The sequence below is a fragment of the Rhinolophus hipposideros genome (assembly GCF_964194185.1).
Source record: "Rhinolophus hipposideros genome assembly, chromosome: 17".
NCBI classification, from domain to species: Eukaryota; Metazoa; Chordata; class Mammalia; order Chiroptera; family Rhinolophidae; genus Rhinolophus; species Rhinolophus hipposideros.
Window position 1 is genome coordinate 58479236 of NC_138063.1, and position 22833 is coordinate 58502068.

Sequence of the window (22833 nt, forward strand, 5' to 3'; positions counted from 1 at the left end):
TCTCGCCCTCCAGTAGGAAGTTCTTGAGGACCTCTAGGGAAGATGATTAGATACCCATCTGCCTAGACTGCCTGGGCCTGCTCACCTGCCCCCTAGGACCTGCCTGGATGTATTTGAATTAAATGAATAAATGAGAATCTGGAGCAAGTCACACAGTGCCAGCTCCCTTTTCCCCGCCTCCCGTGTACGTGTCATCTCAGCTGTGGTCTTCTTTTCCACTCTTGCCATCATATCCTTGGAAATAGGCCTCACAGGAAACCTCAGCATTTTAGGGAGGGGTAAGGGTGGTGTGAGTGATGAGAATGAGTCAAATATTAATTATCCCATTTATTGAGCACCTTCTATATTTCTGGCTCTGTGCTTGGCGCTATGAAAACATTTCCACTTTGCTCCACAATTCGCTCAGGTTTTATAGAAGAGGAAAATCTGGGCTGGGGCCGGGGGTGAAGAGGTTTCCTCAAGACCACACAGCAGGCCAGTGGAGAGCTGGTGTGGAATCCAGGTCCAAGTGAGGAGGCAGAGACCAAGAGTCAGGACCATAGTACACACGTTTCTTTTCATCCAAGTCCCTTTTAACGGATTTTTTGCAAATAGCACTGTGACCACAGAAAGATGCTGTCCAAGGGGTTGTACTTTGCATGATTGAAGGAACTGAAATGCAAGAGGGGAAAAATGTAAGAAAAAAAGATCAAGTGCAACCAGCATCCTGGATAATTCTCTCTCGTTGTCTCTGGCCTTGACACAGATGTTGACTATAAGAACCACTCTGGAAATAGTTGGTAACAGGACACTGTACTTTCAGCCTTTCTCTTTCCATTGTTGCCAGAAAAATAATCAGCTCTGTATCTTAAGTGCTTGATAAAGTGGCCCAGACACCAGCTGTAACTTAAAACAATTTTCGTTTTAGTTGCTTTTAACAAACAGATGCAGCTGGCTTTCCGGACCAAACACAGTGTCCATGTCTTAAAAGTGGGCTCCTTGAGCTGCTCCACTGTCTAGATTTGTGTTTCATTCTTCCTTTAGATGTGTCTATTCGAGTCATTATTTTAGTATGTTTCCAGACGTCTGGGTCGGGGTTTAAAAGAGTGATTCGGACTGGATATTCATTGTGACAGCATTTACTGAATGCATCCTACGTGCCAAGCACTGTGCTGGAACAGTGGGTGGACAGGATGGGGCCCCCGCCCACCCAGAGCTTATAATTTAGTAGAGAAGCCAGATAAGTAAGTAAGAACAGAGCCTTTCCTCTACCCGAAGGCAACCATTTTCAACTCTGTTAGTTGATATTTTTTTGTATAATCTTTAAAACATGTTTATTATACTACTTTTTGTTTTTCTTGGTTTCAGACTTTATCTGTAGCTTTCTCCTTAAGGAAGACAAGAATTCTTCCCCTTTTTGTCTGTTCTTTTCAGTTGTAGGCAGGTATTCCTTCATAGCTTCAAAAAGCTTAGGGAGCACTGTGCTTTGGGAACACTGTGCAGCTGCATAAAACTCAGTGCTTGCTGTCAGGAAGTTTACAGCCTAGTGGGGAGATGGCCTGTGAGCGTGCAACGAGGGGATTAGACATTCTGTATTAGATCCCAGGAAGGGATGGGGCGGAATTCCCCTGTAAGCTTTGCCACTGGTGTCTAAACTGCTTCGCTTAGGCTGAGTGCCTTGCAGCAGAGCAGCACCACCCTCCCCGGTGTTGACCTGGCCCAGTCACCATCCTCTCCCACTGGCACACCACAGCAGCTTCCCGACTGGCCTCTCGCCGTTAATCATCCATTGTCCCCATGGGAACCACAGCGAACTTTAAAAAACATATCACTCCCTCACTTAAAAAAACTGCCGTTGGCTTTCTGTTACAAGTGAGATAAAACCCAAGCTCCTACTTTAGCCTTCAAGGATCCACATGACTCAGCCCCTCCCCTGTCACCTTCCCCTCAGCCTGTTGTGTGCAGCCACTCAGACCTGTTCTTTCATGAGGGCCTTCTCACCTATTTGCTCTGCTGAGAACACACTTCACTTTCATCTTCCAAGGGAACCTTTCCGACTGCTCTTGAGACTATCACCCCACTGCACTCCACCACTCTGTGTCGTAATCCTGTTTAATTTTCTGCATAGCTTTTATCTCTATCTAAAAGTAACTGTGTCTCCCACTATAATATAAACTTCATGAGGACTGAGACCCTATTTGTTTTGCGAAACTGTTGCATTCCCTTAGAGTAGTTCTTGGCCCATGGTGAGACACTAAACAAAAATGCACTGATGATAGGGAGACCACCTCAGGGATGCTGTAGACGCCTGACCACTGCACTGTACACCTGAAGCTGAAGCTGAGCAATAATGAATGTCAGCTACACGTTTGTATGGTATATATATGTATGTCTATATGTATGTGTATGTGTATATGTATATATGTGTATATATATGTACTTAACAAGAAGCGGAGTACAGCATTAGGAATAGAAAGAGAAAATGTACTGATGAAATGAACCTTAAATGAGTGCTCTTTCCGTGTGTCCCTAGGACCTGGCACTGCCCCTGCTATCTGAGGTCATTAATGAAAACATTGTCCTAGTTATAGTTGTATTGAGGAATATAGTATTGTTACTAAATAGTGCTTAGGAACAAAAAGAATGATTAACAGCAAACCTTTACATAGCACTTACTGTGGACCAGGCACTGTTCTGTGAACTCTAGTAGAGTAACATGTATTTCTCACTCCCACCCTATGAGATAGGTACAATTATCACCCCCATCTTGCAGATGAGGAAAGCGAGGACAGAAAGTGTAACTTAACAAAGTCTTTACCTTTATAAGCAGTGGAGCTGAGATTTGAACCCAGACATTCTAAGTCTGTGCCTGAGTTCCATCCAGGGAATATCTCTGGAATTGAATGAATTAGACGCACTACCTCTCTAGAGCTGGAACTTAGGATAGTAGGAATCACTCTTATTCATTGAACACTCTGTTGTGGTGCTTCTGTGGCTGTTGCGTGTGGCCACTGATGGTCACAGAGAACATAAATGTCTTCAGTGTCAGATGATAAGGGCATTTTCAGAGACCATTACAGAAAGCAGAAGACAACACAGCATGCTCTCAGACAGGTGTGAAAGGCCAGGTTCTCAGAAGTTGCCATGGGGATATATGACTATGGCTATTACCAGCCAGAGTCTGAGGATTTCTCCGGGTGCAAGAAACTCCCTTTGCCTTATAAGGATTTTTATGCCCTCCTGGTCCCTGCTTCACTCACTGTTCCGAAGTTCTGACTCTGTACCTGCCTGAAGTAATTGGTACAAACAATCCTAGCCTGTCCTTGAATGTGTACTATGAGACCAGGCCAAGCGGAGATCAACTTCCCAGGAACATTCCACAGGACACCAAGCTTCAGGCCTGTACGGTCTCTACATTACTTTATGTACGTAATTGCCAGTTCTCATGATATCCCTGTGGGTGCGTGGTGGGACAGATCAGCACCTCATTGTCAAACTAGCAGAACCAGGGTTCAGATCCGGGTCTTTCTGACTTGGAAATGACATGACAATTCTGGTTATAGTTTTCTTTCCCCAAAATGACTTCCAGTTACTCTCAGTACGTTTAGTTTTTATCAGTGTTTTCAAGTGGTGAGGAAGGCATGGTGTTGAGTGTCCCTCACAGTATGCTACCTCTGACCCCTTAGAATTTGCCATTCTCTCAGAATTCTGGTTAGTGTGGTGGGCCGTGCTGCCATTGGAAGCCTTGTGTCCCAAACACAGTGACATGCTGGATGAAGTGAAGAGACAGGAAGAGAAGGACAAATATGCAGCTAGGTTCAGGAGCCAGAAAGGAATATCTTTAAGGGTTGGACATGAAAAGGCAGTCAGATTTACAGCAGTGAATAGGATTGGAAGGCAGTTGGTTCACGGATGTGCAGACTAAAGAAGTAAAAGGTCACCTCATAAATTAAGAAAAGGAACTAAGAAGGTTCTCCTCCAGCAGATCGAGATGAATTGCTCACCGTGGGAGGTGGGCTCAGAAAGAGTCTCCCCCAGGAAAGGGCGACATTCCTGAGGCTGTGTACACCCAGCTGCAAGGTGCGTATCCGCATCATTGGTGCGTATGGAAACCCTGAGCCAAGAAATTAATGTAAAAACTGGTGATACCATTGGGCTCTGGCCACCGTAGCTCCTCGGCACCCCACAGGAGCGCTCTCCATCACACCCATGTACAAACTCCCACAATGGTTTCCCACAGGAAACCATTGCTGAGGAGGAATTTACAGATAAAACCACAAGGCACACAAGGACAATCACCACCATGAAAAACACATTCTAGACACAAGTACAAAAATTCATACCCTAGGAATTAGAAGCCATAAAATAAATCTGAAAGGGGCTTTAAAATAAGAATGTTTGTTGGTATATAGGAAAGCAATGGACTTTTGTACGTTGATTTTGTAGCCAGTAACGTTACTGTATTCATTGATTGTTTCTAATAGCTTTTTGGTGGAGTCTTTAGGATTTTCTATATATAGCATCATGTCATCTGCAAAGAGTGATAATTTAACTTCTTCATTCCCAATTTGGATGCCTTTTATTTCTTTCTCTTGCCTGATTGCTCTGGCAAGGACTTCCAACACTATGTTGAAAAGCAGAGGTGATAGGGGACAGCCCTGTTGTGTTCCTGAACGTAGAGCAAAGGGCTTCAGCTTTTCACCATTAATTACGAGGTTAGCTGAGGGCTTGTCATATATGGCCTTTATTATGTTGAGGTATTTTCCTTCTATACCTATTTTATTAAGTGTTTTAATCATAAATGGATGTTGTATCTTATCAAATGCTTTTTCTGCATCAATTGATAGAATCGTATGATTTTTGTCCTTTATTTTGTTTATGTGATGTATCACATTGATGGATTTGCGAATGTTGAACCATCCTTGTGCCCCGGGGATGAACCCCACTTGATTGTGATGAATAATCTTTTTAATGCATTGTTGTATTCGATTTGCTAGAATTTTGTTTAGGATTTTAGCATCTGTATTCATCAGAGATATAGGTCTGTAGTTTTCTTTTTTTGTGTTGTCCTTACCAGGTTTTGGTATCAGGGTAATGTTGGCCTCATAAAATGAGTTAGGGAGTACTGACTCTTCTTCAATTTTTTGGAAGAGTTTGAGCAGGATTGGTATTAGATCCTCTTTGAAGGTTTGGTAGAATTCACTGGTGAAGCCATCTGGTCCAGGACTTTTGATTTTGGGAAGGTTTTTGATGACTGATTCAGTTTCGTTACTGGTGATCGGCCTGTTAAGATTTTCCAGTTCTTCATGATTCAGCCTTGGAAGGCTATATGTTTCTAAGAACTTGTCCATTTCTTCTAAGTTATTAAATTTGGTGGCATATAGTCCTTCATAGTATTCTTGGATAATCCTTTGTATTTCTGTGGTGTCCGTGATAACTTCCCCTTTTTCATTTCTGATTTTGTTAATCAGTGTCTTCTCTCTTTTTATCTTAGTGAGTCTAGCCAAGGGTTTGTCGATTTTGTTAATCTTTTCAAAGAACTAGCTCTTGTCACATTAATTTTTTCTATTGCCTTTTTGTTCTCTGTTTCATTTAGTTCTGCTCTGATTTTTGTTATCTCCTTTCTTCTCCTGACCTTGGGTTTCGCTTGTTCTTCTTTTTCTAGTTCTTTAAGGTGTAACATGAGGTTATTTATTTGGGATTTTTCTTGTTTCTTGAGATAGGCCTGTAATGATATAAATTTCCCTCTTAAAACTGCTTTCGCGGCATCCCAAAAATTTTGGTGGGATGTATTTTCATTGTCATTTGTTTCTATGTATCTTTTGATCTCTCCTCTAATTTCTTCTTTGACCCAGTCGTTCTTTAAAAGTATGTTGTTTAATCTCCATGTATTTGTGTTTTTTCCTGCTTTCTTTTTGCAGTTGATATCCAATTTCAAAGCCTTGTGATCAGAGAATATGCTTGGTATGATTTCAATCTTCTTAAATTTGCTGAGGCTGATTTTATGTCCCAATATATGGTCTATCCTTGAGAATGTTCCATGTACACTAGAAAAGAATGTATAGTCTGATGTTTTAGGATGAAGTGCTCTATATATGTCAATTATGTCCATTTCATCTAATGTGTCATTTAGGGCTGCTATTTCGTTATTTATCTTCTGTTTAGATGATCTATCTATAGCTGTCAATGATGTATTTAAGTCCCCTAGTATAATTGTGTTTTGGTCAATTTTTCCCTTTAGTTCTGTTAGTAGTTGCTTGGTATATTTCGGTGCTCCCTGATCGGGGGCATAAATATTGATGACTGTTATGTCTTCTTGTTGTATAGTCCCCTTTACCATTATGAAATGTCCATCTTTGTCTCTTGTTATCTTTTTCACCCTGAAGTCTGTTTCATCGGAAATCATTATGGCTACACCTGATTTTCTCTGGATACCATTTGCTTGGAGTGTCAATTTCCACCCTTTCACTTTGAGTCTATGCTTGTCCTTACAGCTGAGATGTATCTCTTGGAGACAGCGTATGGTTGGGTTTAGTTTTTTGATCCAATCTGCTTCTCTGTGTCTCTTTATTGGTGAGTTCAGTCCATTTACATTTAGGGTGTTTATTGATATGTGAGGATTTCCTGTCATTCTATCTTTAGTTTTCTGGTAAGGTTGTGTCTCCATTGTTTCTTTGCCTTTTTGTTGTTGTCTATTATTTCTGTGTGGTGGAATTCTATGATGTTTCCCTCTGTTTCTTCTTTTACTACAGTATATATTTCAGTTCTGGATGTTTTTTGAGTGGTTGCCCTTAAGTTTATGTAAAAGAAAGTTTGATATTTAGAGTATTCCAGTTTCTTCAGCACGCTTACTTTCTCTATTCCCATATTCCAGTTCAGGCCTTTACTCTCCCCCTTTTTATGTTTTGGTTGCCACAAGTTGTCCCTGTTGATGGTTGTCTAATAGCCTCCTTTAGTATTTCTTGTAGTGCAGGTCGTGTATTAGAAAATTCCCTCAGCTTCTGGATGTCTGGAAAGGTCTTTATTCCTCCATCATGTCTAAAGGAGATCTTTGCTGGATATATTATTCTTGGCTCATAATTTCTCTCTTTCAATAGTTTGAATATTTGGTTCCATTCCCTCCTAGCTTGTAGAGTTTCTGCTGAAAAATCTGATGATAATCTAATGGGCTTTCCTTTGTAAGTTACCGTCTTTTCCCTGGTGCCTTGAGGATTCTTGCTTTGTCATTGATTTTAGACAGCTTCAATACAATGTGCCTTGGAGAAGGCCTGTTGGGATTGAGGTAATTAGGTGTTGTATTTGCCTCTTGGATTCGAGGATCCAGTTCTTTCCACAGTTTGGGAAGTTCTCATCGACGATTTGTTTGAATATGTTGTCTGTTCCCTTCTCTCTTTCTTCTCCTCCTGGTATGCCCATTATTCTTATATTGCTCTTTCTGATGGAGTCAGAAAGTTCTTGTAGAGTTCTTTCATTTCTTTTAAGTCTCAAGTCTCTTTCTTCTTCCATCTGTGTACATTCCAGGTTTCTATCTTCGATGTCACCGATTCTTTCCTCCATCTGGTCAACTCTATTACCTAAGCTGGATATTTTATTGTTAATTTCTTCTATTGAGTTCTTAATCTCCAGAAATTCTATTTGGTTCTTTTTCAAAATTTCAATCTCTTTTGTAAAATGCTCATGGTGTTCATTGATTGTGTTTCTGAGTTCATTAAACTGCCTTTCTGTGTTTTCTTGCATCTCGTTGAGTTTTTTCAGAACTGCAGTCTTGAATTCTCCGTCATTTAAATCACATATTTCCATATCTCTAAGTTCCTTTTCTGGAGACTTTTCACTTTCTTTCTGAGCTATCTTGTTGCCTTGGTTATTCATGGCAATCACTGAATTACTATTTCTCTTCCTAGAGCTGTACAGGAGTGGTTTCTGCAACAGGTTGATAGGTATGCGAAGAGCTTTTGAAGTTCCAAAGCTCTTTCTGCACCAGATTCAGAGCCCGAATGTTTCAGCAGTTCTGTTTACTCCTGCAGGGATCCGCCCAGATAGGTGGGGCTAGGGGCGGGGTGAGTTGTGAGAGGTGGCCCAGAGCAATGGCGGCCACCACCACCACAGCCAGTCCTGCTTCCACAGCTCCCTCCCCTTTGCCGGAACTAGTTGAGCTGCGAATCTGTGTCTGCGGTCCACAGTTCTCAGAACAGCAAATATTCTGTCCTTTGATCTGACACTGCTACTTTATGGCTTCTAGCACCGGGCAGGTGGGGGCGGGGCGAGCTCTGGGAGGGTAGGGAGGGGGCGGCTAGTCTCCGTGCCTAAGGCTTCTGTTCTCCGCTGGCAGTGAGGGCTTAAACCACCGATTTCAGCCCTCTTCCCTCAGTCTTTGCTCCGAGGTCTGCCGTGAGCGAGCATTGTGTTCAGCCGTGTTATATGCTGCCCCCTCAGCCCTGTGGGCCGTAAGCAGAGCCCTAGCAGTCCGAGTCCTTCCCTCTCCCGCAGCTGCGGTAGTTCCGGGATGCAGCAGGCTGGAAGCACTGAGCTAGGTCTGCTTTCTGTGCCCGCGCGGCTCCGCCTCCGCACTTCTCCTCTCCCTCCTCCCCCGCTCGCCCGATTCACCCACCTGGAGGTGAATTCAGTAGTCCGCCTCTTCGTCTTGCCTGTCTGCTGTGCAAGGAGTCCTTTGTGGAGTTCTTGTTGTCCAATTCGTTGTAAATTCCAGGGGAGCGCTACAGAGGCTCACCTCACGCTGCCCTTTTATGAGTATCACTGGGAATATGTCCCACTGTTTTGCTGTGGTATTCTTTGTTTATTCCCTCCTCTTGATGAATATATGCATTAAAATGTTTCCTACTCTGATAATACTGTGATGAGCATTTGTTTGCATTTCCGATTATTCTTTAGAGTAAGATCACCAGAAATGAGATGGCTCCATCATTAGGTGGAGGCTTAAGTTTTGCAGTGGGGGAAGAGGGAGCAATGGCGGGCAGCAGTATCGGAGCATATTTTAGCCTTATTGTTGCATAATAAAGAGTTTGGTCTTTGTCCTGGTTTCCTGGGATGGAGCTTCTAAAACCCTTGGAATTTCCCTGGTGATACCAATGTCTTTGTTGTTCACAGTGGGTTCTTGGACCACACTTGAGATTATACTAAAGGGAAGAATAAAGGGATTGGCTGGTTATGTCTGAAAGACTATTAGATTAGAAGGTTGTTGCCTTGGGCCACAGACACCAGTCTGACCTCTTGACGTTTTGGGGAAAGAGAGGGGCTGGAGATTCAGTTCCATCTCTTGGTCAATGATTCTCATGCCCATGTAATAAAACCCCAATGAAAACTCTGGACACTAAAGTTCACTGGAGCTTCCTAGTTGATTAAGAGATTGGTGTTCTGAGGGTGATGTGCTCTGATTCCATAGGGAGAGGGCATGCGTTTAGTACCCACCCAGACTTTGTCCTATGTGTCTTTTCATTTGACTGGTTCTGATTTGTAGCCTTTATAAAACTGTAATTGTAAATATAATGCTTTCCTGAGTTCTGTGAATTGTTTTAGTGAAATATCTGACTTAAGGGGTATTGTGAGAATGCCCCATACTTGCAGCTAGTTGATCAGTAGTGCATGTGGCCCGGAGACCCCTGAACTTGGAGCTGGCTGAAGTGAGGGCAGTCCACAAGTTGGGGATCTTTGCCTGAACTTGTGGAGTCTGACACTAACTCGCCATTTACTTCCTCAAGTTTACATACAAAATTATGCTTTTATTAGCTAAGAATGAAAGGTTGATCTCTCTGTGTCTCAGTATTCTCATCTATCTATAAAGTGAAAAATTTAATAACAGTAACATAGGGTTGTTGTATGATCATTTTTGTATAGTGCTTAGATCCTGATTTAATGCCTTGCCCATTGACCATGTACACATATATGTGTGTATGTGCACACACGCACCTTGTGGGGAAATCATAAAATACAGCTAAGGAAAAAAGAGACAGGAAATCATTTCAAAAGCTGCCACTCAACCAAAGCCATCAAAATAGGATTGTATTTTGAAAAATTAATTCTTTCAATAGGTTAATTTATTCTCTTTACAATTGCTATTATTATACATTTGGTCTTTTCTCATCTTGTTCTATTTTTAAAAAAAATTTCCGTGTTTCCTTGCTCTATTCCTTTTTTTTTTTTTTTTTTAAAGATTTTATTGGGGAAGGGGAACAGGACTTTATTGGGGAACAGTGTGTACTTCCAGGCCTTTTTTCCAAGTCAAGTTGTTGTCCTTTCAGTCTTAGTTGTGGAGGGCGCATCTCAGCTCCAGGTCTGTTTGCTGTTTTCTAGTTGCAGGGAGCACAGCCCACCATCCCTTGCGGGAGTCGAACCAGCAACCTTGTGGTTGAGAGGACGCGCTCCAACCAACTGAGCCATCCTGGAGCTCAGCGGCAGCTCAGCTCAAGGTGCCGTGTTCAATCTTAGTTGCAGGGGGCAGAGCCCACCATCCCTTGTGGGACTCGAGGAATTGAACCGGCAACCTTGTGGTTCAGAGCCCACTGGCCCATGTGGGAATCGAACCGACGGCCTTCGGAGTTAGGAGCATGGAGCTCTAACTGCCTGAGCCACCGGGCCGACCCCTCTGTTCTTTACTACAGTTATTTTCTTTCTTTTTTTTGAATAGCATGTTTTTATATTTATTACTGTTGTGTATCCCCCGCACTTTTTGCACTACAATCTAAGTTAAGTGATCTGTTGCCAGCAGACACCAGTTCTCCGAATCCAAGTGTGCAAGAGACACATACCTATGTGATCCTTTTTAATAGAAGATACACCAGGCAATCTGTCTACTTATGTTCCCCAGAAAAAAAATATAACTAGAAGGGCTGCTTGGCTGGAGGGGGGTCAGGGTGGGAAATGGCCCCCAGTCGGAATCCGTTGTGAACAGGTGGATATCTTGTGGGTTCCAGTACAGGCTTACGGCTGAGTTGTAGACCAGAGACCAGACATAGGGGATAGAATCTCCTTGTACTGCTCTTCTTCCACATATTTGAATTTCAGTTCTGGAAATTCCTTCAGCTTGTCTTTGGGCAGTGCAACAACTCCTTGCTTGATGATTTCCATGATGTGTTATACTGACAGCTCAGTTCCAGTTTGTAGCAGCCTTGAGCTAAAGAAGGTGATCACCAGGTCAGTATTTTGCATTATATCCTGAAATGATGGATGAGTTAGAAATTGTTTAGAGAGATCTCATTTGTAAAGCGGTACATGCCCCATGTTTGGATTGTGGTGAACAGAATTTGTCAGGCAGGAATCGATGATCTCTAACATCATCAGAATCACTTCTTCAGTGACATTTAGGTTTTATGCGTAATCTGGTAGAGGAACATGATTGGAACTCAAGGACCATGGGGATTTTTCCAGAACTTTGTTGTGTTTTTTAGACGTGAAGGGAAACAAACTGAGGATCCTCTGGGCAGCATACTGATGGAGAGAATGAAACTGGTCTGACAGCTCAAGTTGCCAAACAATCTGTGTGAAGGTTCTTGTCTCTTACCCTTGTCCTGCTATACTGAATGGTTCTTATTACAACCAACATTTGGAGACTCCCCAGTGATATTGTAGTTAAAACCCGTTCTGAATACCAAGTTATATATATACATATTTAAGTTTTCTTTCTTTTTTTTAAATTGGGGAACAGTGTGTTTCTCCATCAGCTCTGATTCGTTGTCCTTCAATCTAGTTGTGGAGGGCGCAGCTCAGCTCCAAGTCCAGTCGCCGTTTTCAATCTTAGTTGCAGAGGTCGCAGCCCACCATTCCATGTGGGAATTGAACTGGCAACCCTGTTGTTCAGAGCTCGTGCTCTAACCAACCGAGCCATCCGGCCGCCCCTCCGGAAGATCAGCAGCAATTCGTTGTCTTCAATCTAGTTGTGGAGGGCACAGCTCACTGGCCATGTGGGAATTGAACCGGCAATTCTGTTGTTCAGAGCTCGCACTCTAACCCACTGAGCCATCCGGCCACACCAAGTAATGTTTTAAGTATCACTTCGTGACTGGATCTGTTGAGACCATCATCTTCCGTAAGGATCAACCATATTTTAAGGGCCATATACACATGGTGTGAATTTCTTTCTTTAGCATGATACAGAGTCTCTAGAATTGGTAAGGCAATTCCCATCTGTACAAGCGAACGTGTGTGTTCTAATATTACTATTCTGATGGAGTAGTGTAGACAAGAGGAGAGTTGCTTGATCACATGTTTGATGTTTACATAGAGCTGTGTACAACTGTTACAATTAATGTGGAATTAATGGGGAATTGACAAGGGGAAAGGACTGTTATCTTGTGTATTCTTAAAGGACATAGTGGCCTGTCAGTATGGGTGTTTTGTGTCTGCAGAATCTGTCAGGTTGACCAGCACCAGCAGAAGCAGAAGACTCTGGTTGGCCAGAGGGGAAGAAAGCTGTGGAGTGGCAGCCGCTTTGCTGCAGTGTCTACACGGCCAGTGTGAAGGCAGTCCGGAGTCTGGTTGCTGTGCCATTCCTGTGCAAGTCCCTAGAGTGCCCCTCTACCCATCTGATACTGAGGGAAAACGTGTTCCTGGGGGAGGTGGCTTTCCTTGTCTGATAAAGCTATATATTAAGGCTTTCACAAGTTTGCTGGTGTGTGGAAGAGATCGACCTCACATCAAATCCTTATGACGGATGCTCTGTCGCAAAACTTCCTTGTGGAAGACTTGGCAGGAAAGGAAAACAACCATTGTTGCTGTAGCTGTACTGATATTTCATATGTAATATCTACAAGTGGGGTAGCCGTCACTAACCGCATCAAACAGCAGACTAATTCTTCCCAAAGATTCTCTGAGTCACAACTGTAACTACCAGAAGATTTTTCTTCATAAGTAAAATGAAGTTGTAATTCCTTCTCTGACATCTCACAAATGAACACTTTAAGCAAACAGCCAAATAATAAAGCATTGTTTGTCTGCCAAATGAAGATGTGGTTCTAACATTCTGCTGAAAATTTTAGTTCTTTGGTTCTAGAGAGGAAGATCTTAATTAATGCACCAGGGTTTCCTGTTTGAGGATTTTTTTTCAACTAAAGACCTACAAACTGAAGTAGTTGCCTCTTCTAAGAGCTTCAACTAAGTACTGCTGGTTGGTGCAGGAAAAGAAAAGGAGAGAAGCTGATTCCAGAATGGGTCATTCTCAGAGACAGATTCTGTGCCTGATAACTTTAATTATTCATTTTTAGGAAGGTCACTGATTCTGCTCCTGTTGGATTCCATCTTCTAACTTCGTAGAACACTTGTCCTTGAACAGTCATTTCCACACGACAACCTGTCTCCTCTGCCTGGGGGGTCTGCCTCCAGCTCACCCACGGACACGTCGACAGCAGAGGGGGACAGGAGAAGCCACTGTCGCAGCTGCAGTCCGCGTAGCGCATGCTGGCTCAGGCCTCCATGTTTCCTAGTCTTTTGCAGCGCTGGCTGGACTCTGGCTTGGCTCCTGCCCAGGCCATGTCAGTGCGGAGGCCAGAGGCAGGGAGAGAAGCTACTTCCGTTATTTTCTATGTGCTCTCTCTCTCTCACACACACTTTTAATTTGCATAGATCTATAGTTTATTTCACTTTAGAACTAGTAATGGTTCCACCAATAGTTACTTTCACATCTCTAATGTACGTGTTGAAGCCTGGGTTTTTCAGGCTATTGACTGCAGGAACGAATCCCCACTCTGAGATATCCTCCTGTACTCCTCGTTTTGGTTGTTCTGCTCCATGGTTCTTTTCTTAGCAAATTTTAGTGAAATCGTTTGTAGTATGTATCTATGCTTTCAAGAATTCTAAGAAATGCAGTTGGTAATAGGCACATAAGTTTACGAAAGAATAAACATCACAGTTCTTTAGACTTGTTTCTGTGTTTACATGGTGTTTTTGGCTCCCTAAGCCCTTCTTCCATGCATGCTGCCTCATTCCCAGGTTCTCGTTGGGACTCATCTCTTTGTTACTAGAGTCTGTCTTCAAGGAGGTTTTAGTTTGTTTCTTGGTTTTAATGAAAAATTTCCAACATATCCCAAATAGAAGAATGAACTCTCATACAGCCATCATGCAGATTGAACAATTACTAAGACTTTGCCATGTTTGTTTCAACTGTTTTCCCTCTTTTTTCTGAAGTATTTTAAAATAAATTCATAAGATCTCAAGTCATTTTTCCCCTAATACTTATGCATATATTTCTAAAACAATACACATTTTCTTGAATAACTCAATGTCATTATCACAACTAACTATGTATTAATAATTCCTTGGTATCATCTAATACTCTGTTATATTCAGAATTTCCCCAATTTTCTCAAAAAATATTCTCCCCTACTTCCTGCCTTCTCCCCCCTAAAAAAAGGCTAGAGGGACACATGTGTCCCCAGGCCTTTGATAATGGTGAGGACCCTGAGGTTCTGAGAAGTGAATCAGCTTCCTCAGGTCAAATAGTAGAGGTGGGACACAAGCCCACTCCCATGCTTGGCTGCCTGGGGCCACTTACCCTGAGTAGGTCAGCCTAAAGCTTTGGCCCGTGGACGTAGAGGCTGCGGCTGGGAGCGGCACACATGAAGATGAGTGCTGCCCCAGGAGCCCTCACCTGAGACAGAGACGCTTTTTCTCTAGGAGATAGAACTGGTTGCTCTATCAAGTCTAGTCCCAGTCCTGGGCCAGTATGGTTTTCTTCTTTGGTTTTGTATCTGTTCTTAAGGACCTCCTTCTGGGGTAGGGACAGTGGCAAGGCCCCCTAAAATGAGGACCCCTGACTACTGGGAGTTCTCCAGAGTAATAGAGGAGCATGGGCTTTGCAATCTTGGCTCTGCTGCTCACTCACTGTGCTTTTGGTCCTGGGAATTGACCTCTCTCATTGAGCTTCTGTCTTTGAAAGATAGAATTACAGTGCTTATACTTTGCAGGGTTGTGAAGATTATGTGAACGAAGGTGTAAGTGTCCGCAGCACCATGCTGGTTGTTTATAAATGGGAGCTTAATGCCGGTTCTCTCTGCCAAGGAAGAGGGTGGAGCACTGAGTCAGCACCAGCCGCTGCCCCTCTTTGACCTCCCCACCCTGAGGAAGACCTCACACATCCCTTTTCTCTCTCTGGTGGCCAGGCATCCAACTTTTACAGGGCTTTGGAGAGCAGAAGGGAGGGACAGGCCGGTAGCTTGCACTTGCCCCGTGTCCTGTCACTCTTTGACCTGGTCTGGTGTGAAGCCACTTTACAGACAGGGTGTTGGGCTGAGGGGGAAGTACCTCATCTTCTCTTAGTGTTAATGATTATTTCTCGTTCTAAACTGAGAGACGCAGTTCATTGACACAAGAGGTTGGCAGAGGTTGTTCTGACTCTTGGGATATGCAGGACAGAACCCTGCTTTGAATCAGGCAGGAGGAGCTCAGAGGGCCGTGGAAATGCTCTGTGCCAGTGAGTGTGCTCAGAACACAAAGGAAATGTTTGTGGTCCTTTTAGAGTGACTAGAGTAAACATTTATTTCACCTTGGAGGAAACAGGGCCCAGGAAGCTGGATGAAGTGAGACAGCCTGTACATGAGCCACGTAAAGGAGGGCATCAGAACCAGTTGGGCTAGAGGGGGCCTAATAAATTGTTTCCCTCACAAGGGACAGTGTTTTCTGTTCCTTGGGTGGGCCACATATGCTGTGCTCTTGAGAAGATTGGGAACAGCTGTCCTGTGTTGTTGTAGTTGAGTCATATCTGGTTCATAGGCCAGTGGTTGGCGCCCCTGGTCATTCTGTCCTTTTCCACAAAGCTGGAGGTGACTTGACACTCTCCCCAAAGATCCTGGGGAGCTGCATGCTCAGCATCCTCTGTGAGGCAAGGCGCTGGCAGCTGGGGCTTCCTGCTGTGATCTTTGCCCAGAATGGCCTCTTCCCTAAGCTTTCCGGCCTCCTCCCTGCCTCCAATTGCTAAATTCTCCTCTTGTGTGTTTGCTTAAAAGAAATTTCTTATCTCTGATGTACTTGACTGTGTTGAGGTACTTGACTGCAGGTCTGTACGTGTCTCCACCAGACTGTGAGCTCCTTGAGGGCAGGGACCGGGTCAGATTCGTCTCTGAAGCCTGGGATCCAGCCCACAGGCAGCATACACAAGTACAGAGTGGCACAGAATCAAACCTTTATTTCAGTGCCTGGACAGCTGTTTTGCAGGTACTGTAATGAGGCATTTGGGGAAATGGGGACGGAGAGCCTCCGAAGTGGCATACTTGCCTGGCATGCTGGGTTGGCCTGCCATCCATGCTATCCCTGTGGTCACTTGCTCAGGGCTTGCATGGTGGGCTCCACAGGGAAATGGGTTCCTGCTGCCTGTCTGAAATGTGACCTGCCATGCCTCCTTCAGTCCCCTCCGTCTCAATCCAGAAAAATGTCTAATTGTATCTTGAACTCATTTACATTGCTTGCTTCAATGGCCTCACTTGGCAGCTGAGGCCATATGCTAATTCCACCCTTTTCATGAAGGAATTCTGCTGATTTTACTTATTTTTTTATGGTAGATTTCCCTACCCCCTTTCCTTCTTTTTTTCTCTTGCTCTCCAGTAAACAGTTTCCTAAGTCCCTTCTCTTTGGCTCTGTGACTGCAAACTCTGAACCATCCACTCGGTGGAGCTCTGGATAGGCCTTGCCCTTCCAGTACCTTCAGCTGGGATTCATCAAGAATGCCCCACCTTGCTTTTTCTGCTTCAAGGAAGGGCTCTCTGTGGCCTGGGGACCCATTTCTATAATGCCTTTTTATGTCTGAGGTCACAGCAACAACCATGGTTTCTTTAAAACAACCAGAGTGTGAGCCGACAGCAGTGGCCCTGGTTTTCCTACCTCAAGCGCCTTGTGAAGGATGGAGCTCACTTCCACGATGGTAGAAGGGGTCTGGGGCCAGGGGCTGTACAGATCTGTGTCTGAGTCCCAGCACTGCCCTTGCCAGCAGTGTGGACTTGGATGGGTTTCTTTACCACTCTGAGCCTCAGTTTCTTAATCTGTACAGTGGACATGTAGGGATTTGCTCGTGGTCCTGTCCAGGTGAACACAGCCTGGACCCTCTCTGCAGGCCCTGGGTCCTCTGATCTCCATGACATGTTCCTTGGCATGCTCACTTGGCATGCTCACTATCCTTGGCATGCTCACTTTGGTTGCTCAACTTTTCTGTTTCTAAACATGCACACATACCTTTCTGGAGTGTACTAGGACATCACCACTGAAGAACAGGGAAGAATCCATTAATTGCTAATGGAGGGGACATTTTCAGTTATTTAGAAGGCTGAGTCTGCTCTCTCCTAGTTCTTTTCATTCACTCCCTGAGTATTTATTAGGGACCTGCTCTGTGCTGCTGGATGTGAGGAACCTGTGGGGAAAAGCCCAGGTCCCTGTCCCAGTGTGTCAGGCTGCAGGGGAACCAGTGAACCCCAGATTAGGTGTGTCGTAGGGCAGTGTGGGGACTCTGGGACCCCGAGGGAGGGCCACAGCTCAGACCAAGGAGAGCTGGGGAAATACCAGGGAGAGTCAGGAGACACATCTAAGCTGAAATTTGAAGGCTGAGGTACCAGGAGAAAGATCAGAATGGGAAGAGTACTTCGGGCATATGTCTATCCCAAAGTCCTAGGGTGGAAGAGATCATAGCTAGTTGAGGAGATGAGAAAAGTCAGTCCTGCCAAAGCATGGAGTGTGAGGAATGGGTAGTGGTAGATGAGGCTGGAGAGAGAAGGTGATGCAGTTGGGGGCCCTACCCCACGGCCCTTCTCTCTGTCCCTGGGTGGGAGCTCTGATTGTCCACTCTCTTTTCCACACAGGGTAACGAACATAGTGCTTTCAGAAACCAGAGCTCTGGGCCAAGAGTGCCTGCGGACAAGCTCTTTGATTCTTGGACAGCTGATACAACCTTTCTATGCCTTGATGTATTCCTCTGTAAAATGGGGGTATTGATGATACTACAGACATCCTAGGATTGAATTAAATGAGTTAATGCACACAAAGCATTTAGAACAGTTGCTTAACTCGTAGGAAGCACTCATCAATCATTAGCTATGAAGACAATGCTCATTTCTTGTGGAAAGGACTAACCAAGGACTCAGTGAGAACGGACTCTGTCTGAGAGGAAATTCCAGCTTTGTGTCCCTGAGGTTTTCCTGCTTCATTCTTCCAGGAAAATCATTGTCTTAGGTTATTATCAGACTTTCTAGCTACTAGAAGTATTTTGAGACTCAGTATGGAGATCCATGCTTGAAACTTGAGGAAGAAACCCCACCAGAGAGAAAATAACATGTCAGACACTGTTTGGAGCTTTTACAAGCAACAACTCCTTCAGTCCTCATGACAGTCCTATGAAGTAGCCACTTTTTTTGTCACTCCTGGTTTTACACAGAGTTGCTACCATGAGGGTCTCAGTCCAGTGTGTTGCGGGCTGGGGGAGCCAGCACTGCTGCTTCGTCGGCCTGGAAGAGGCCTAGACCAGAGAGAGAGAGCGCGCTTGTCCTGTGGCCCAGCAGGGGCCAGGGCCGAGGTGTGGTTTGTCAGATCCCCAAGCCTGTGGCCTCTGGTCTCCTCTGCTATAGCGCTTGAGGATGTGGTGACACCAGAGAGCCCACTGTCCTGTTCCTGGAGGGTGAGCCCTTCCTGGCATCTATCTTTTCCATCCCTATCAAGGCCAAAATGTCAGTCTTAGGGGCAACAGGGCTTGGGATTATCAAACTGCCAGAGCTCAGCAGACTGGTCCTGAGTGCTTTTCTGATTCCAACAGGTACTGGCCAAAGAAGCTGGATGTTTATTCTGTTTCTTCCAACTTTCCTTTCTAGAGAAAACTCCCTCCAGAGACCTCACACTGTCCACTTTGGACCACGGACATGTTTTTTTTGGGCCATACAGTTTAAACATGTTTTTGAATTGGTTGTCAACATTTAAAAATTGGCAAATTTCATATAATAATACAGATATTTGGCTTCTCTTGAAAAATTGGAAGATCTGGCAACTCCAGGCCCACATTCCTGTCTGGCAACGTGGGCTGGAGCTGAGAAGAGACTATTTCCTACAGCCTGGTGCAGTTTTTGTTCCCTATAGTTTTATACCTTGTCTTGCTCCTAGCCCACCCCACTCGGGTCAGGTGCCCACTGGGCCCTGTAGGCTTTTATGTTTGAGAACACTGCTCACTGTCCCCATTTCAGGACAGGCCTTTGTCCACTGGTAGAATTTGTGAGAATGGGAACTCAGGTCCAAGAACACTGATAATTATCACTTCCATGATTAAGTACCTGCCGTGTGCTAGGCCCTGGCCTGTGAGGTTTGCATGTATGGTCTGTACGCCCCACGCTGTCCTGTGAAGAATATATTATCCCCATTTTGCAGATGGAGACACTGGGGCTCAGGTAGGTAAAGCCCTGGGACCAAGTCTCACTAGGCATGCAGGTAGGGGAAGCGGAAGTGGCATCCAGTGTGTTCCCTGTGTGGCTCTCTCCCCACACACCGGCCCTCGTTTTCATGGTGACTTGCACATCTGCAGGTATTTCTCCTCACACCTCTCCATAGGAAGGGAAGATGTGTGTGCCCTGAAAGCAGGGGCCAGCCAGCTCCTAGAAATGGAAAGATTCCTGGTGAAATTTCCTTCAGAATTTCCTTTTGGCATCACAGGATACTGTCGTCAAGAGAAATCCTCTTTGGTGCCACTTCAGGAGGAGGCCTGGTGGAACAAAGATGGGCCTCAGATCAGACAAACCCAGGTTTGGCTCCTGGCTCCACCATATTCTAGCTGTGGGAGTTGTACAGTCCTGAATTTCACTGTCCCTTTCCTTCCCCTTCCCTCCCCTTCTTCCCTCTTTCCTTTTCTGCCTCCCTCTCCTCTCCCCATTTCCCCCTTTTTCCCTTCCTCCCTACCCTTCATTCTTTCTTCTCTAACCTCCTCTCTGTCACTTAGTGAGCACTTACTGTGTATTGAACACTGTTTCTAGCTCTTGAACACTGTTTCTAGCTCTTCTGAGCCTCAGATTTCTCATATATAAATGGGCTGCTGCCTGCCACGGTGGCCAGCAAAGTTTAGTCCCTTGATAATTGGCAGTCACTCTTGTGAACCATGAGAATTTCTTCATTTTCACAATGGAAATCACATTGACAGGGCCCTCGAGTTACAGAGTTTCAGTGAAAAGTATTGACTTAAAAAGTAGCGTTTTCCCTGAGGCACCTTGATAAAAGCATTGGGAAGACCTGGGATGACACTGACTTTCGTGGGTCTCTGTAATGCCAGGCCCTTCTGTCCCTCTGGATCAGGTACCTTCTTTGTTCCAAGCACTGTGTTAGGTGCATCACCTAACTTCCTGAAAGGTTAGTGGTGGTTTTCACTAACTACTTGACTAACCCCCATCTCCATTTTCTAGATCAAGAAACAGACCCAGAGCGTTTAGGTGTTTTATGAAAAACACAACAGCTGGTAAGTGGAGCAGAGATTCAGACTCGAGCTGATCTTCCCCAAAGCTTGTGCTCTTTACTCTCTATTGTGAGAGGTCTCACCACAACCTCTGCCCAGGAATGTGGGTGGACAGAGAGTGTCCAGTGACAATGTAACAAAGATTCAGGAATTCTCTGTCCCCCTGTAAAGTCCTGTTCCTGGTTGATTGGCAAATCCTGTAGTTTATTTGGTACTGCTGGGGAGTGCTCCCTGGTGCCTTTCGGAGATTCTGAGCCATCCTGTTGTGCCCACCCCTGGCTGAGGGAACTGTGAGGGACTGGGTAGTCCACAGACAGGGTCTCTTTCCTAGCTGAGGTGTGTGTTTGGGACTCTCAGACATCACTGACTGTGAAGTTTGCTTAGGTTGCTCTAGGACGGGTTTTCTTAATAATTTAAGTTCCCCTGTCCACCTCTTACTGTTTTGTCCAGAAGAAGTTCTTGCATCCATATTTGGTGATTTGTTTCTGTTTCCCTCCCCCACTCCTGAGGTAGCTGCCAAAATCCTATATAATTTGTATCATCTCCCAAGCTGTTACAGTATATGATATGAGGGCCCAGGATAATTTAGTTATTTTTGAAAAAAGATTCTTAGCAAAAGTAAAAAAGGGGGAAGTTTTTATACGCACTACATGAAATAGACAATATTTCCTGAAACAGGAGATATGAACCTCAAAGAATTTAAAATAAAACATTCATTTTATTATTTTTTTAAAGAAGGAAAATGAGAAAAAAAAAGAATAGTCAGTCTTTTTATCCTAAGTACAGATGAAATTGATTAAACCTTAAAGACTGGCCTCCGCACACCCGGTTTATTAATTGAAGAATTTCCTCTTACCCAGAATGGGAAGTTCACATTAAAATTGAGCTTGCCCCTGAGTGGCAGTGACACTTGAGAACTGAACATTTTCCACAATCCTATTTTCTCTTCGGTGCTAGAGGAAATCCTAAAATGGTTAAAAAGTGGAGGGGGGCGGGGGGGTTGAGAGGACAGAGCAGAAACCATACATTTTAAGGAAGCCTTCTTTCATTTCCTTGTAAAGCATGAAATCAAATTACAGCTCATGGCCCACAATTATTTTATTTCTACATTTCAAATTCCATGTTCTGCTCCTTTTCACTGCTCTTGAACAGGAGCAGTACTGTTGTGCAAAGTCAGCTAAAAAGATTACCCCAGGTAGACTATGACACAGTAGCTGAAAGAAGCAAAAGGCAAACTGCCTGGTGAGGCTGACAGACTGTGGCCCTGCGGAGCCCCCATCTGACTCTACCTGGACAGGCGACAGTGCTGGCCACTACCCACTTTGGCTCTGTGACCCCTCTGCTCTTCCTGTGATGCCTGGGCCTGCCTGGCTTCTCTCCTGAGGAGGGCACTGGGAGTGGTATTTACCCCAGTGCCTCCTAAGGGTGGGCCACACGTCTGTGATGACGGGTGGTGTCTGACGAATCATACTGCTGCTTGACAGGGTTAGAAGGTCATGCCTCTTAATTCTCATCCAATCTCCCATTTTGTTGAAAACAAAGACTCAGTTTAATGCCAAGAAGTCTTTTACTGGCTCTTGCTGATCCTTTTTAACAGAGAGAGAGCAGGCCTCAGGCTGGGAGCTTCAGCAGGCAGCATGGGTCCAGTTAGCATTTAATAATGTTGTTTCACATTGTTTTGTCTTTATCTTTTATCTTCACAGTTAACTTCTTATGAAAATTTTAATGTATTTACTTTGGTGTAAAGTTCTTTATAGTATAAATGTATTTGGGTTCAAAAAATGACTTGATTTAAGTGTCCATGAATAAGTACTAGTAAAGGTACTGTCCACGGGTGTGGCAGCAATCACAAGGGGGTGTAGGGATGGGCACCTGGTTTAATTTACACGCCCTTCCTGAGGCAGGACGCACTGTTCTGAAGACCTCCAGGGAAGACTTCTTTAATCCTGTCTCCAGTTACCCATCCACACCTTTACTAACCGTGCCTCTCAGGAAATTCTCTTTTGCATCGACCTGAGCTCCTTTGTCCATCAGCCAGGAATGTGTGGTCTCCACCCCTGCATGTGGGCAGCTCCTTCACGTCCTCTGCTCTGGGCCTCCTGGTGCACACAGGTTCATGGGCTCTGGAGGCAGCACGGGCTTGGCGGGGTTTGAATTCAGACCTACGTCTGCTAGCTGTGTGACTGGGAGGCTCACCTCCAGTCTCTCCAAGTCTTGGTCTCTTCATCTGTGAATAATGACAAATACCTCCTTGCTGGGCTGTTGTCACGATCATTGAAGTAGTGTGCGCGGTGCATTCTTAATTCTCAAGACTCGCAACAAATGTTAACTCTCTTTTCGCCTTTCCCTGCGCCCTGTCCGTGCAGTCATCTCTTTTTTTCCATTTTGAAATCATTTCAAGCTTACAGAAAAGTTACAGTACTACAAAACATGCCCATGTACCC

General features: G+C 44.6%; 1 protein-coding gene and 1 pseudogene across 4 annotated transcripts in view; one reads left to right on the forward strand and one right to left on the reverse strand.

Moving 5' to 3' along the window:
- Window positions 1–22833, forward strand: part of EEFSEC (eukaryotic elongation factor, selenocysteine-tRNA specific) — a 329667-nt gene that overhangs the window by 66170 nt on the left and 240664 nt on the right. The window lies entirely within an intron of this gene.
- Window positions 10757–13227, reverse strand: LOC308509736 (dymeclin-like; annotated as a pseudogene). Its single transcript has 3 exons — window positions 13007–13227; window positions 11962–12424; window positions 10757–11590 (listed from the first exon to the last, which is right to left on the reverse strand). The product of its transcript is annotated as a dymeclin-like (transcript).